At 46.7% G+C, this 16326-nt stretch overlaps 1 protein-coding gene across 7 annotated transcripts in view; it reads left to right on the forward strand.

Moving 5' to 3' along the window:
• Positions 1–16326, forward strand: part of LOC144769184 (uncharacterized) — a 4448662-nt gene that overhangs the window by 2921162 nt on the left and 1511174 nt on the right. The gene's annotated exons all lie outside the window — the stretch shown is intronic.

A 16326-nucleotide genomic window follows, 5' to 3' on the forward strand; every position in this document is an offset into this window, starting at 1 on the left:
TTCTAGACATACAAAAGTCAGCATCTAACGTAGAACTTGCAACATGGGCAACAGAGGGAGTATTGGATGATGAGGGTTGTTGGAGAAGCAAAGACATGGAGAAATGGAAATTGCCTGATGCTTACTTGCAAGCAATGGTTCAAATGACGCATGGGCTGGCACATATTGGAGCTCTTGCAATTACGAAATTGCTTACATGAGTTTGGGAGCATCCTGAGATTGCCAGCACGGCTAGGAGAGTAGTGCAGACCTGTCTGATATGCCTACAGTACAATCCTGCTAAAGGGACCTCTACTCCTAAAGGAGGGTTTGTTCCACCTACTGCACCATTCGAAGTACTGCAAATGGACTATATCCAACTGGAGCGCTGTAATAACCTCAAGTATGTCCTAGTGGTGGTGTGTGCTTTTAGTAAATGGGTTGAAGCCTACTCCACAAAGGACAATTCAGCATTAACAACAGCTAAGGTATTACTCAAAGAATACTTCCCACGTTATGGTGTTTGTAAATTCTTGTGGAATGATAATGGTCCTCATTTTGTTGGGAAGATAGTGGAGCATGTCCTGAAAGTATTGGGAATTAGACAAAAATTCCACGCTGTATTCCACCCGCAGTCAGCAGGTCTAGTAGAAAGGTATAATGCGACTCTGAAGCTGAAGCTAGCAAAGATCGTGGCATTCACGTCTTTGAAATGGCCGGATGCTTTGCCATTGGCATTATTGTCTATTAGATCAGTGCCACACTCTGAAACTGGCCTCACACCCTATGAGGTGGTGTTTGGAAGGCCCATGAATATCTGGGGAGTTCCAAAGCCTCGTTTGATACATGATGTGCCTTGTATAATGATGAACGATTATTTGGCACGATTAACAAATGATTTACTTTCTATTCATCAACAGGTTCGAGAAGCGCTCCCTGACAATTCCATTGGAGAGGCTCACAATCTTCGTCCTGGCGACCATGTCATGATCCGGGTATTTGAGAGATCCAGCAGTTTGGAGCCGAGATGGCGTGGCCCTGAACAAGTGCTGCTGGCAACGCGAATGGCTGTGCGAGTCACGAATAAGAAGCGGTGGATACATTCAACGCACTGCCGACGTGTCTCTCCGGATCTGGTGAACCCTGAAGTGCTGTCCGATTACAGAGACATCTTGAATGCGGAGAAAAGCCCAGCTGTTATGCCCAACGAGTCGGAGGGAGCCTTCCCGGACCACGCTATTTCTGGCGGAGTGAAGTACAATCTACGGCCAAGGAAATAATAAATGTTTGTATTTTTGTGACTGGTTGGTAACCGTTCCGAGGTTTGTGAAAACGGAAGCCGGGAATATCAAGGGGGGGGGATCAGTTCTGTCCAGTGTAGCGACACCCGTCTTGAATCTCGGAGAAGACACCAGCGGCAGCCTTGGTTCTCAGCACCACATTCGTATTTTTAGTTTGGTTTTTGAAACTTTCGTTCTTTGTACTATGGCACCTATGACATTGAGAAATAGAAAAATTTTGGGTGCAGTTCTTTTTGCTACGACTATGGTGGTAATAGCAGTAATAGCTTGGACTATAGAAAGACTGTTTCCTGTACGGGACTATTTACTGCCTGCCACTCCAATTCCATCTGAACATTTCCATTTTACTTTGCCCTATCATGAGGAGAGACATAGACAGACTTACTTGAATAACAGTTTCATTCAAATTCTACATCACACACACAATATGACAAATACATCCAACTGTTGGGTTTGTGGGATGTTACCGGGACATCAAAAGAAAGGAGGAACACCTCTTATTCCTCTTCCATTTTCCCACAATGGTTCATGTAATGCTTGGTACACACTTCTCTTTACATTAAGATGGCCAACAAAAGGTGGACTACTTTTTCGATTGAACAAGGTTTGCTATAACGATCGAGATGGCTATCCACAAGCAGAAGGAACTAAATTCGAGTGGGAAGAATATCGACCGGACAATGTATCTACGCCTCGTATCTTCACAAATCAGAGACTTACAAATATGACCAGTTTACATGTAATTACAGTTATTGATACAAAAGCAGACCTTTGTATTAGGAATAAGGGAACAATTCCGGTGGGGAGAAGTGAATGCAATGTTACTCTTGCCTTTGATACACCCAATGGTGTTTCATTTGTGGCCTCACGAAACACTTACTTTATTTGCCGTAATAAAGGTTATCATCGTCTTCCTCTTGGATGGTTGGGTACATGTTATATATCTTTTGTATTACCCCCTGTGTTTATTGCCCCACCTATGTACCATAATGATTTTGTATTGTATAACGATTTTATATTGAATAGAGTTAAGAGAACATTGGGTATTGATGATGTCGACCAAACTGACACCTCACTACAACAATATGTGGATATTAATTTAGGGTTGTTCTCTTTTGTAGGTGCTGCCCTAAACAGCAGGAAAATTAGACGGTTAACACGTGTTGTGGAGGCAGTTGCTAATGAAACTGCTTCCGCTTTAGGGAATATAACTGAAGAGCTTCAGATTACAAGAATCGTTATGCTTCAGAACCGGATGGTTCTGGACGTAGTGTTAGCTGATCGTGGTGGTGCATGCCGCATCATTGGAAGTAGTTGTTGTGTTTATGTGCCAGATAATTCACCATCTGTGTATGATGCTATCTCTAGGTTGCACAAAATTGCCTCTGAAATTCACACTGACAATGGTACTTGGACTTTTTCTAGGTGGTTTTGGGCTCTGCTTAGTACCTGGGGTTGGAAACTGCTAACTGTTCTATGTGTGATTATTGGGATATTTTTCTTCTGTTGCCTATGTATTCAATGTGGTCCTACTTTATGTACTGTATGTATTACAGCCTGTATCCCATCCAAACGAGCTATTGCTAAAAATGTACAGATGAGTAATGCTGATGTCAAGCAAATTATGCTGATCGATATTAATGATGAACATTCGGATTACTTCCATTATGAGGTAGCTTCAGCTAAACGCTAAAAGGGTCGTCTGTCGTAATTTGGCAGTACCTGAGTTAGCGTTAAGCTCAGCTACACGAAGATTTCTGTTAACTTGACTAAACGTGCGGGGGCCATTTTGTATTTGGTGGCTTCCATTTTGTATGAACATGCGGCCTCGTGGTCAGCGTGCCCTTTCGTCCTTCCTTCATGCCAATGAACCTTTACCCTGCCCAGCAACAGGCTATTTTTAGCAATGGTCAGTCTTGCGCATGCGTACATCTGATCTTTGGACTAGAGAGTGGTCACTCCTTAGGAATGTTCCTCCCAACTGACCAGTGGTATTAAACCTCTCCCACATGTTGGCTGTGTTCCAAAAATGCCCTTATATGTACCTAAAACTGTTGTAATGTATACCACCTACCTTTTTATTGCTGTTAAACTGTATAAAAGAGGTCGCGCACCGATGTTCGGTGTGATACTTCTTGCATTGCCGAAGGGTGCTGTAGGAATGCACCACCACCCCATGGGGTCCTAATAAACTTGTCTCTTTGCATTTTCAGTTTCCGTGCCAACTTCTCTTTTATGGTATTTGAGTGTTTCTGCAAGTATGTAGACCTGATAGAACCCGAGACCACAGGACGGCTACAAGAATATCAACAAACCTAGGGGAGGTATCACCATTGTGCAAAAAAGCACCCTCTGCCTCACCACCCATGCGGATGACCTCTCAGTCAACATGGAACACCACCACTTCCAGGTCCAGCCAACCTGAAACACCACCTTCCGCGGGAGCAGTCCCGAAAGCTGCTAGAGGCCCGGCGCTTGCCTCAGTGTCACTCCTGTTCTCGTTCGAGGAGAAGGTCGCAAGAATGGTTGCAGAGCCCACACTCCATGCACTCGAAGTCGTCGAGAGGTCTTTGGGTAAGTCAGGAAAACAGATGAAAAAGTTAAAGAAACACAGGCATTCTTTGACTTCTTCCTGTTTGTCAGAAACGTGATGCGGGATCCCCAGCACCGTCGCTCGAAGGCTTTGTCTCCAGTGCCTACTTCTGAGATGGCTCCACACCTCCCTGCCTTTCTAGGAGCCGAGACGTCTCTTGCCTAAATTAAAAAATTCTGTGAGACCCTGTACCTCATTTTTGGGCAGTTCAGCTCCGCTGGCGCACTTTCGGGCCCCATGGAGTCGGTCGGGGGCCCTGGGCCTTCGACTCCGGTTGCTCCAGGCCCAGCTCCGGGGGGCCCACGAGCATCCAGGCCTTGATCTGGATCGATGTTGGTCGATCTCAATTGACTTTTCACGATGTTGATTCCGATGACGATCAACCCGTCATCGACTGTACCTCCGGTTGGTGTCCCTCATTCCCGAAGTGGACACGGAGCCGGACCAACGTCGATCGACGTTTGTTCCAATGCTGGAACTGATCTTTGTCCCTGTGTTCATTCCTAGCGTTCCTTTTGGGTCAGAAGGTGAAAAAGAGGACTAGGAGGGGGCCACTGGTCCCTTTAACTGACCTGCTTGAAGAACTGGACTGGCTAATGGACCTGGGTGATGCCAGTGGTCTGGACATGTCCCCTGACACTGGCTTGCCTTCTCCCCCTATCATGGCTAGGGTGGGGGGAGCTTTTTATGTTGTGGTGGTGAGGAGGGCAGCCAAGGTCCTCGGCCTTGAGCTCCCTTCAGTGGTAGTCAGGACTTATATCCTGACAGAGGTGCTTCAGTCTGCGGCTTACTCCTCTGAACCCCTTTTGCTATTCAATGAAGCCCTCGCGGATGTGCTTCTGGGCACTTGGTACTATCAACAGGAGCCCAGCACAGGGGCTCCTATGGATAGTACAATTGCCCGCCACCACCTCCCCGCTCAGGGCGACCCAGTGTTCCTGACCCAACACCCCTCCCTTGGGAGCTTGGTCGTCCAAGCGTCATTATCAAAAAGTGCATTCCCTTGTGCTCCCCCAGATAGGGAATCCAAGAAGTTGGACCGCCTTGGGAAGAAGATGTGTTCTTCCTCTAGCTTGGCATTGTGGTCAGTGAATACCGCTAGGCTCTTGAGCCGATACTCTCATACCAATCAATCAATCTAAAGACTTTATTTCGATCTCTACAGATCATAAAAGTATACCATAAAACAAAACAATTACAAACACACAATACAAATAAGACATTTCAATATAAATAAACAGTCAAAGCCTATTTATAGTCACAGCAAGACAGTTCAATCAAAGTGCATCGATGTTTGTGCAAAAAGGAAAAAAGTTCCCTATAATAGCAGCATAATTGTGAGAATTACATAATTATTCACAATTATAAACTTCATACGGTATACCTGAGAGAAACGATTATATATGTTAAGACTACATTAACAAAAATTTTAAAAGCTTAAAAATCTGTGTGCTAATAAAATAAGACACAACCCACAATAAAAAGCTCTTAATATCTTTAAGAAATTTCATAATATACTATGTCATAAGAGTTCATCCTAAGACGTTCAGAAGAATACCTAGTGCCCCTGATCCATGCAGCCATTAGAAACTTTGCTATACAAAATACAATCATACGCATTGTATTTGTCTTCATTATTCAATATGCCTCCTTACTCCCAGATTCCAACAAAGGGGGGCAACCCATTTCAGTCGGGATTGGGAGTATAAGGGGCAGAAGAATAGAACATGTTCAGGTGACTCATTCATCCTTCGGCAGCAGGGGTAACATTCTTCAACACTCTCCCCTACTTTGCACAAGTTTCTTCTGAAGTGATTAAGAGGTAGATAATATAACCCATAAATGGCAATGGAGAGCCCTCCACTGTCCAAGAGAAGGGGTAAGAGAGGTGAGGGTGTAGATATCTCCTCCCGACGTGGAATATACTCACAATATTGTATCCATACCCATAGAGGCTCTTAAAACTCCTAAATTCCTCACGTGGCGTATACCACTCAATGCGGAAAGGAAGCAATTCCTTTGTGTTATTTAACCGTCACACACCTTTTTGGTGTCGTACTTCATCATCGGGTCCACCCTGACCCCTAAATGTCAGGGTGGGCTTGACCGTATTTCAGGGAGCTCTTAAAAGATGTAGGCCGGGGGACTTAAAGATAAAAATCCTACTACAATCCCCAGGTATCCCTTTTATTCTTGGGGATGTAGTGGACGTTAAAAAAGATAAAAAAGGGTCTTTTGGAGGTTATGGTCCTATGGCCCTAATAAACTGGCAACATGTTTCAGCCCGAAGTTCTGTGGCCAAAAATGGTCCTGGGCTTTCGTCAGGGCACTGTAATTATTTCCTCTCTGGTGTTGACCAAAATTGGACCTATATATTAGTGTTGAAGGTACAGAAAGCTGTAACCCTCATGACAGTAATGACAATAAATTATTAACAATGGGGAGAATACTTATCTCCCTTCTTTTGAAAACGAAACAATTCTGCCCAATTAGAGTGGAACAATTATATCACATGGATCATGGTAGGGGAGCCTTGTAGTCAAACATACTCCAAAGGTCTTGCCCCGTGAAAAACCTATTTGGTATCCATGTATCCCGGCATTTGCGGTATATGCCACGTGAGGGTTTTAGGAGTTTTAAGAGCCTCTATGGGTCTGGATACAATATTGTGAGTATATGTGATTAAGGGGTAGACAACCATACCTAAACTGTAGGTACAGCTTCCTCGCTAATGGAGATTTGATTTAATCCGGCGTGGGCTCAAATAGCACAGTCTGTTTCAAATTCATAAAAAAAATCAAAAGTGATCCCTTTCAATTCATAATCAGGTCAGTTAAATAAAACTCCAATACACAGCTTTAATGCTTGATTTATTTGCCTGAACAGAATTCCTGAAAATCATCCAGCAGCTGCTGATGAAGCTCCTGCAGTGTCTTAGATATGAGCAGAGTATCATCCGCAAATAGGAGAGCAGGGGCCCACTTCTGTTAGGGCCCGATTTACGTCCCACCTCACTTATGCCTGAGTGTTAACGGGAAGTCTTATTAGAATATTAAGAAGAGGGGCTGGCACTCCCATATTTTCTAGAACTTCCCACAATTTTGCTCTTGGTACCATATCAAAAGCAGCACGTAAATCCACAAAGCCAATATATAGTTTACCCTTGTGAATGGTGACTTCCCTCCAGAAAATGAACATAAAACAAAAAATGTGGTCCAGGGTGCTTACATGTTCCCTGAAACCAGCCTGCCACTCTGAGATAATATTCCCCTCTCTAATCCACTCCTGAAGGCTCGCACGGACCTCTTTACAGATTTCTTTTTTGTAGTGAGTCGATAAGGCTGATAGGCCTATAGTTCACTGGAAGAGCACGATCCCCTTTCTTAAAAATAGTCACGACCCTTGCCAACTTCCACAAGTGGGGTATATCCATACATGAGAGAATACTATTAGAGAATAGGTTGATGTGTGGTCCCCATACTGTAAGATCTTCTTTGTATAGGTCACTAGGTATTCTATCGGGTACTGGGGCACGGCCAGAAATACTGGAGCTAATTGCTACTTCCGTCTCACTGAGTGTAAATTGCAGATCATTGGACTCAAATTGTCCCCCACTCACAGCTGCAGTATCTCTATTGTTAAGCAGTCTAGAGTTATCTGCATATAGGTGGCTGAAATGTGCAACCCACTCCTCTGGTTGAATACAAAAGTCGAGTACGGATTTCTTGCCCCTAGACATAATAACTACACTTTTCCAAAAGTCCCTGGTGTCCCTATTTACCAAAGTGTCAAGCAAATCTGTCCATTATGATTCTTCCCACTCCTTTTTTGCGTTTTTAAGTACTGCCCTATGGCGAGCCCTAGATTTAGTAATCTGGACCTGTGATTTAGATTTAATTGCATTCAGAAGTTCACATTTTGCCACTCTACAGGCATTATTATACCAGGTCTCAGTTTTGGGCCAGAGATTCTTCTTATTTCTTTTTTTACCCAGGATATCTCTGATTGTCTCCCCTAGCTTCTCATGTGTATGAAATATTTGTTCATTCCGCTTTGTGGTAGGGAGTATAGATAAGTGGTCAAATTCAGCCTTAACAAATCCTTTAATATTAGTCAATGGCACTGGATTTTTAGCTACCCAATCCCATTTGATGGTTCTCCAGTTATTCGCAGGCTGAAGTTCCCCAATATTACTATAGCCCCTATTCTCAACATATGATATTTCCTTGATACTGAGTGATAGACTGAGAACATTGTGATTGCTATATAAATGGTCGATCACCTCCATGTCCAAGACAGCAGGCCATAACTCGACTTGGGCTAAAAAGTAGTCAATTCTGCTGCAATGATCCGGCCATTTGAAGGTAGACTTGCCCTGGCGGTCTGAGGTGTACCTGCTATTAGTGGCTCTAAGATCATACTCAAGGGTGAGTGCTAAAAGCTGGCCTGCTCTGGTTGTCCATCTTATGTTGCGAAAATCTAAGTTAGGTATACCCCAGTGGTTGTCCAGGTCAGTGGTTAAATCATTGGGGGCAGCCGCTAGTGGCTTGAAAGTTGTGGTGAGATCTCCCACCATCAGTATTAAGTCTCTTGATCTCGAGGTCAAGAGCTGTTGCTCAAGTTGGTAGATAGGTTGTGTTTCATTATTTCTGCCATCTACCCTGTTATAAACGTTAACTTGTTTTATGGACAATCCTGAGGGAAACAAAGTCTAATGGCGAGGATATCCTTTGAGCTAAACAGCAGAGTGTTAATAGTACTTTGCAGTGAAGTCTTAACCCAGATACCCAATCCTCCTGAGGGTCTTCCGTTTGAGCTCTTACTAGCGGCTACACAAAAAGATGTATACCCATTTCTGTAGAATGGTGCAAGACACCAAGGACTAGATGTAGGTAAATAGGTTTTACCGACTCTAAAATACTGAATTTTACCGATTCGGTATTTTAGAATCGGTAAATCCTATGTAGGTAATTAATCGGTAAAAAATACTGAATCGTTAAGATTCAGTATTTACCGAATCAGTAATTACCGATTCTGTATTTGCCATTCATTCCTATGGGCCTGGAGGCCCATAGGAATGAATGTCAATTACCGAATCGGTAGTTACCGATTCGGTAAAATTGGGAAAAATTCAAGGGTGGCAGGGTGTCACTTTGACACCCTGTTGCACCCCTGATTAGTGCTGGTGTGCACATGTGGCATACATACATGCCCTAAGGGCATGTATGTCTGTCACATGGCACAGGTGTAAATGCACATTTATGCATTTACATAGGAATTCCTTATTTACCACCAACTAATAGTTGGTGGTAAATACCGAATTCTTATAGCCCAGAAGCAGTGTTTACAGTGCTTCCTACATCTCATTTACCGATTTGGTAAATACCGAATCGGTAAATGATGATTCGGTAAATACCGAAACGGTAAATACCTATTCGTTATTTACCGAATCGGTAAAATAGCCTCCTACATAGGAAATGGCTTTTACCGGTCGGTAACGGCCGATTTATTCCCTTACCAACCGGTTAAAGCCTACCTACATCTGGCACCAAGTCTCCTGCAATAGGCATACATCATAGGTGTCTATAAACTCTCTCTATTGGGCATCAGGCAAAAGTTTGGCCAGTCCTGCTTTCATACTATCTGAAATATGGTCCTCAGGTGCTGCCTCAGTGCCCAGAGGAGGCCTGGGCCATTCTCTCTCAAGCAGTTGCAAACAGGAGAGAGGCAGCCAAATTCACCATATGATGTGGACTGAACACCACTGACTCACTGGGCAGAATGATTGCCACGACAGTAGCTGTTCAACGCTAAGCCTGGTTAAGGACTTCTGGTTTCTCTGGGGCTGTCCAGTCTACCTTGATGGACATGCACTTTGATGGCACTCGCCTGAGCAATTCAAGAATTCTTGAGCTACTGCCAGATCCTTGGGCTTCGCGGATACCTCTCATCAACCTCAGTCCACCTTTTGACCCTTTCGTGGCTACGGAATTGGTGCCTAGCCACATCCTGTTCAGCCTAGCCACCGAGTCATGCAAACGATCCAGCCTCTGCGCGGCCACGGATGTAAGAGCCGGCATCCATGTGGGTCGGGGAGCCAGCAGGCAGGCCATTCCACCCTTTCCCCCCATGTCACTGCCTCCAAACCTTCCTAGTCCAACGTTCCAGGCCCATAACCAGCCAGTCGGAGGCAGGGTTTTCCAAAACTTCCTCCACTGGCAATCCATCACGTCAGACAGCTGGGATCTGCAAATAGTCAGAAGGGGCTACTCCCTCCCCTTCAAGACTAGCTGGGTTCTACAAATAGTCCGAAGGGGCTACTCCCTCCCCTTCAAGACTACCTCTTGATGCCACCTTCTTACGATCCCATGTCGGAGGATTATTTGGCACTTCTCTGACCCAAGGGAGCTAAATAGAGGGTCCCTGTGCCAGAAGTAGGTTGTGGTTGTTATTCCCAACCGTTCCTGGTACCCAAGAAGGACAAAGGCCTGCATCTTATCCTAGACCTCCGGACCCTCAACTCCGGAAGGAGACGTTTTCAAAATGCTCATCCTTGCCCAAGTTCTGCCTGCACTCGACCACGGAGACTGGATGGTGGCACTGGGCTTGCAGGACGCTTATTTTCATATCCCCATCCTGCCAGCCCACAGATATTACCTTTGGTTCACGGTTGGCCACGATCATTTTCAGTTCACTGTGCTCCCTTTTGGCCTTACCAGGGCCTCTTGTGTGTTCACAAAGGTGATGGCGGTGGTCGCAGCTCACCTGCACAGATCTGGGGTTCCAGTTTTCCCCTATCTCGATGACTGGCTATTAAAGGTGGGCTCGCCCCAGGCTGTCATCTCCCACCTTCAGACTACAGTAGACCTCCTGCATTCACTGGGGTTAACTACCAACGTGCTGAAGTCACACCTGACTCCCTCTCCGACGCACCCTTTCAACAGGCAGTTCTGAACGCATTGAAGTTTCGGGCCTATCCTCTCGAGCAGCAGAATACTGTTGTTTCAGCCGCTATCCCAGATTTCGGTGAGAATTACTCTGAGATTGCTAGGCGTCATGGCCTCATGCATCCTGCTGGTGAATCTTGCTCGGTAGTATTTGTGGGCTCTATAGTGGAACCTGAAGTTCCAGTGGGCGCAGCATCAGGGGAATATTTCTTTGAAGGGACTGCACAAGAATTGCATTGGTGGCTAACGCACCAAGATTGGGTAAGAGGCAGATCTGTCTCCCTTCCCCAAGCACATCTAATGGTGGTGACAGATGCATTACTTCTGGGATGGGGCAGCCACCTTGGAGAGGCGTAGATCAGAGGTGTCCGGTTCCCGTCGGAGTTGGGTCTCTATATCAACCTTTTGGAACTCTGGGCGATCAGACAGGCACTAAAAGCATTCCTTCCCTCTCTCAAGGGGAAAGTGGAGCAGGTGTTCCCCAATAACACCATCGACCATGTGGTATTGCTACAAACAGGGCGGGGTTGGGGTAGTGGACCCTTTCTCAGGAGGCTCTCTACCTCTGGACATGGCTGGAACATTAGGACATAACACTGGTGGTTCAACACCTGGTGGGCTCCCTGAATGCCAGGGTGGACAAACTCAGCTGTCGGTGCCTAGTCAATCACGAGTGGTGTCTCCATCCGGTGCTGGCGCAAGGTCTCTTTCAGCTGTGGGGAGAGCCTTGGTTAGATCTGTTTGCCTCCGAAGAGAGCACGCGATGTCAGCAGTATTGCGCGTTGGAGTTTTCAAGGCGACACTTGCTCTGCAACACTTTTTGTCACAAGTGGAGCTTCAGCCTGTCTTATGCCTTTCCACCTGTACTACTTCTGCCCAGAGTGCTCAAGAAGATCAAGCACTACCATGCTGAAGTCATCCGGATTGGGCACAAAGAGTCTGGTACCCTGACCTTCTGAGCATGGCCATCGATCCTCCTATCAGACTGCCCCTTCGGGAGGATCTTCTGCCGCAGCAGCAGGGTAGGGTTCTTCACCCGAACCTTTCGAGTCTCTACCTCCTTTTGTGGAAATTGAGTGGCAGCAGTTGACAGCTTTCCACCCTCTGCCGGAAGTCTGTGATGTTATTTTGGTAGCCAGATGTCCCTCCACTAAAAAGGTATGTACCTGTAGATGGAACAAATTTGTGTGCATGGTTCACAGCAAAGGCTGTTGACCCCTTTCTGCTCCTCTTTCGGAGGTCCTTTTGTACATTCTTTCTTTGGAATGGCAGGGATCTGCCTTGGGTACTCTTAAAGGATATCATGTGGCTATGTCTGCTTTTCTTTGGCTGCCTGATCAGCATTCTTTATCCAAATGTATTGTTATGTTATGTTATGTTATGTTATGTTATGTTATTAAGGTATTTGTTAAGCGCGCTATCACCGATTGGTTTCTTGGCGCTGAGATCAACAGTAACATAAACGTAGATGAGAGAGGGAAGATTATTGAAGTGCTTGTCTGAAGAGCCAGGTCTTCAAGGCTTTCCGGAAAGAGAGGACGTCTTGGCAGTTCCGAATCTCCAGAGGGAAGGTGTTCCATAAGCAGGGGGCAAGTGTTGCAAATCTAAGACCTCCAGCGCGCTTAAGTTTAAAAGAGGGCGTCTGGAGGAGGCCCTGGTGGAGTGAGCGTAGGTTGCGGGGTGGTATGTATCTGGTGATTAATAGGTCAATGAATTTGGGGCTTTTGCAGTGCAAAGACTTAAATATCATACACCCTGTTTTGAATGCACAGCGCTGGGTGACTGGAAGCCAATGCAGTTTCCTGAGTAAGGGAGTAGCTGCATGTCGCCTCGGCTGATTCAGGATTAGCCTCGCGGCATAGTTCTGTACCATCTGGATACATTTAAATAGGTAGTTGGGAAGACCTAGATAGATGGCGTTTGCGTAGTCCAGATGGGACAGAACGGTGGCGATCACGACCTGGGTGATTGCCTCGGGCGTGAGTAGACGCCGAACCTTCCGGATTTTTTTTAACTGGAAGCAGCATTTGGAGACCACCTGGCCCACTTGTGCCTTTAATGAAAGGTCACAGTCCACGATGACTCCAAGTGTTTTGGCCGATGGGGAGGGTGTCGGGGCTAGACCTAAATCCGGAGGCCAGTAGTGGGGGCCCCAGTGCTTGACACTGTCCCCAGAAAGGACCAGCTCGGTTTTTCCTGGGTTCAACTTCAGCTGGTTTTGGTCCATCCAAGATTTGATTAACCTCATGGTTGACTGGAAGTGCAGGATAGAGTTCTCAGTGTTGTCGATAGTGAAGAGTAGCTGTAAGTCATCGGCATAATTGTAGACCCTCACCTGTTCGTCTCTAAGGGTCTGGATCAAAGGGAGTATGTATAGATTGAACAGGTGGGGTGACAGGGAAGAGCCCTGTGGCACTCCGCATGTGATGGACTGTTTAGTGCCAGTTATATCTCCAAAACGTAATGCCTGCGTGCGGTTCTCCAGGAAGGACCTCAGCCAACAAGCCGCAGTGCTCCGTATGCCGGCCTGTCCGACACGGTCGACCAAGATGTTGTGGTCGACCGTGTCAAACGCGGCCGACAGGTCCAGGAGCACCAAGGCCTGTGGGGAGCGTTTGTCAGCGCAATCTCGCAGCGTATCCAGGACTGTGGTGACTACTGCCTCTGTGGAGTGTGCCGGACGAAAACCAGCCTGGTAGGGATCGAAACAGGAGGAATCCTCAAGGAAATTAGAGAGGCATTTGGCCACGTGGGCCTCCAAGACCTTAGCCAGATAGGGCAATAAGGAGATGGGTCGGTAATTAGCCTTACAGGCCGGGTCGGCCCCGGGTTTTTTCAGAAGCGGTATGACCGTGGCTTCTTTAAACGCTGAGGGAACTATACCGGAGGTCAGGGAGTCATTTAGGAGTGTGATATAGGGGGGGGTGCAGCAGTCTGAGGGGGCGCCTGATTTTACTCTTGTCAGTAGTTCCAAAAACTGGTCCTGAGTTATAGGCGAGAACCTACTGAGGGTGCTGGGGCGTGATTTGATTGCCATACCAGTAGTGAGTGGGAACGCCGGTTGAGGAATGCTGGTTTTAATATCTGTTATTTTGTCGCTAAAGTAGGTTTTAAGTGAGTCGCAAAGTGACTGGGTGGGAGTTATCTTAGGGCGGACATTGTCCAGGTTCGTCAGTTCATTAAGGATAGAAAAAATATCCTTAGATCTGTTAGAGGATTCTAGGATTCGGGACGAGAAGTAAGCCGCCTTTGCAGCGGAAATGGCAGTCATGTAGTCCTTCCTGGCCTTAGTATAATTAATTTTTAGCTCAGGGTCGTATTGACGGCGCCATTGGCGTTCTAACTGCCGTAGGGCCGATTTCCTAGTTTTTAAATCGGAGGAGAACCATCTGTTGGCATCGGCCCGCCGTGACAGTCTGATTTTTTTGTAAGGGGCGTGGAGATTGCTGGCCGCTTGTAGCCAGTCTGTGAGAGAGGATACTGAAGAATTGATCTCACTCTGAGGGAGGGGGGTAGTATTAGCTAATGACTGTAAAAAAGCAGTTTTGTTCATTGCGTTCCAATTCCTAGCTAACCCGCCAGCGGCTGGCGCGGCAATTCTAGCGGGGACGATACATAATTTGAATTTAAGGATAAGGTGGTCTGACCAGAGGCATGGCAGAGTAGTCGGGGTTGTTACACAAGTGGTGTTAGACGACACCTGGTCTAGGATATGACCCTTGCGGTGAGTAGGGAAGGGCACTAATTGAGTAAAATTTAAATTGGATAAAAGATCAGTCAGTTCGGCCGATTGGGGGCCCTCCAAGGGATCTTTGTACCAGTAGTTTAAGTCACCTACTAGGAAGATCCTGGCGTGGTCGAGTGCTAAGGTAGCAACTTGGTCGCTCATGGACATAGGGAACGATGGCATCGAGTTGGGGGGTCTATACAAGAGGACACATGCTATCGTCGTGTGAGAGGTGGCAATCTTTAACACTAGGTTGTCTGTGTTTCCTAACATGAGACAGGTCAAAGTGGTGACGACCAGTTTTGAGCGGATAATTGCCGCCACTCCTCCCCCCCTTTCCCCGTGGTGCGGTCTGCATGGATAATATAGCAGTTAGGTGGGAGGGCCGCAATTATATCGGGGGCAGAGTCAGGAGTTAGCCACGTTTCCGTAAGTAGGAGAATGCCCGGTTTCTCCATGTCCAACAGAAGGAAAATGTCCAACTGGTGTTTGACAAGGGAGCGGGTGTTAAGATACAGAATAGTAAGCGAGGGGGAAAGTAGAACAGCCTGTACCTGGTTGATTGAAGGGGTAGTCAGATGACATCCCTGGCTCAGGATGCCATACTTGCAGAGCCAACTGAGTGTATCCATCGGTAGAAGGCCCTGGGCATTATTTTTGTACTCTATCAGGTCGGCCCTAGGATAGTGGATAGGACGGGCGGCGTAGTCTGCCCCTAGTCCCGGTTGGTCGCGGACAGGCGCAGACGGGCTTGTCTTTGGCGCGTCTTCGGCGCGCCGGCGACGCTTCCGCCGCGCTTCCTAGGAGGGGGGATCATTTTGTGGCCGTAGAGGTGGGAGGGGCCGAGTGCTGTGCCGCTCACCTGCTCCTCACCTAAGATGGTGGCTTACGCTCGAGACCCCGGCAGCGTCTAATCGGCTGCGATGGGGCAAGCAGGATTAGTGGGGCGGGAACCGAAGAAATGAAAATGAGTGCCCAGAGTGAGCGATCGGTAAGTTGTTAACAAATTCTTTAAGAGCCTTACTCATCTGTTCCCTCCATCACTATTCGTAATGCCCCAAGGGGACTTAAATCTGGTTCTCTCTTTCCTTATATGTGCTCCCTACGAGCCTCTTCATAACTGTCCTCTCAGGTTGTTGACTCTCAAAACTGCCTTCCTTGTTGCTATCATCTCTGCTCGAATGGTGAGAGAGCTGCAGGCTTAATCTTCTAAGTCCCTTTCCTATCTGACTATCTGGATAGAGTGGTGCTCCAGACAAAACATTGATTTCTTCCTAAAGTCGTCATGCATTTTCGTGTGGGACAAACTATCACCTTGCCCACCTTTTACCCACCCCTGTATCCCTCCAAAGAGAAGGAGAGGCTCCTCTATCTGGACACAGAACATGTCTTATCTTTTTAACTTGATCGCACAAAAGACTTCCGGGTGGATGATCAACTCTTTGTTGGCTGTGTGGGTGTCAAGAAAGGTTAGACTGTTAAAAAATGGACCATATCCCAATGGGTTGTCCTCTGTATCAAAATATGCTATGCTTTGGCGATGAAGGAACCACCTGTGGGGTTGCGTGCTCATTCTACCAGGCAACAGCAGCAAGATGGTGTTAGAACATGGAGTCCCAGTAATTGACATCTGCCAGGCTGCAACGTGGGCATCCTTGCACATGTTTACCAGACTCTACTGCCTGGACAGCCAATCCCAGAGGGACGGGTATTTTGTCTGTTCGGTCATCCAGTACTGTCTGGTATGATCGTGGTTCGCAGACCTTCCTCTGCAGATGG

Source organism: Lissotriton helveticus, chromosome 7 (genome assembly GCF_964261635.1).
Source record: "Lissotriton helveticus chromosome 7, aLisHel1.1, whole genome shotgun sequence".
NCBI classification, from domain to species: Eukaryota; Metazoa; Chordata; class Amphibia; order Caudata; family Salamandridae; genus Lissotriton; species Lissotriton helveticus.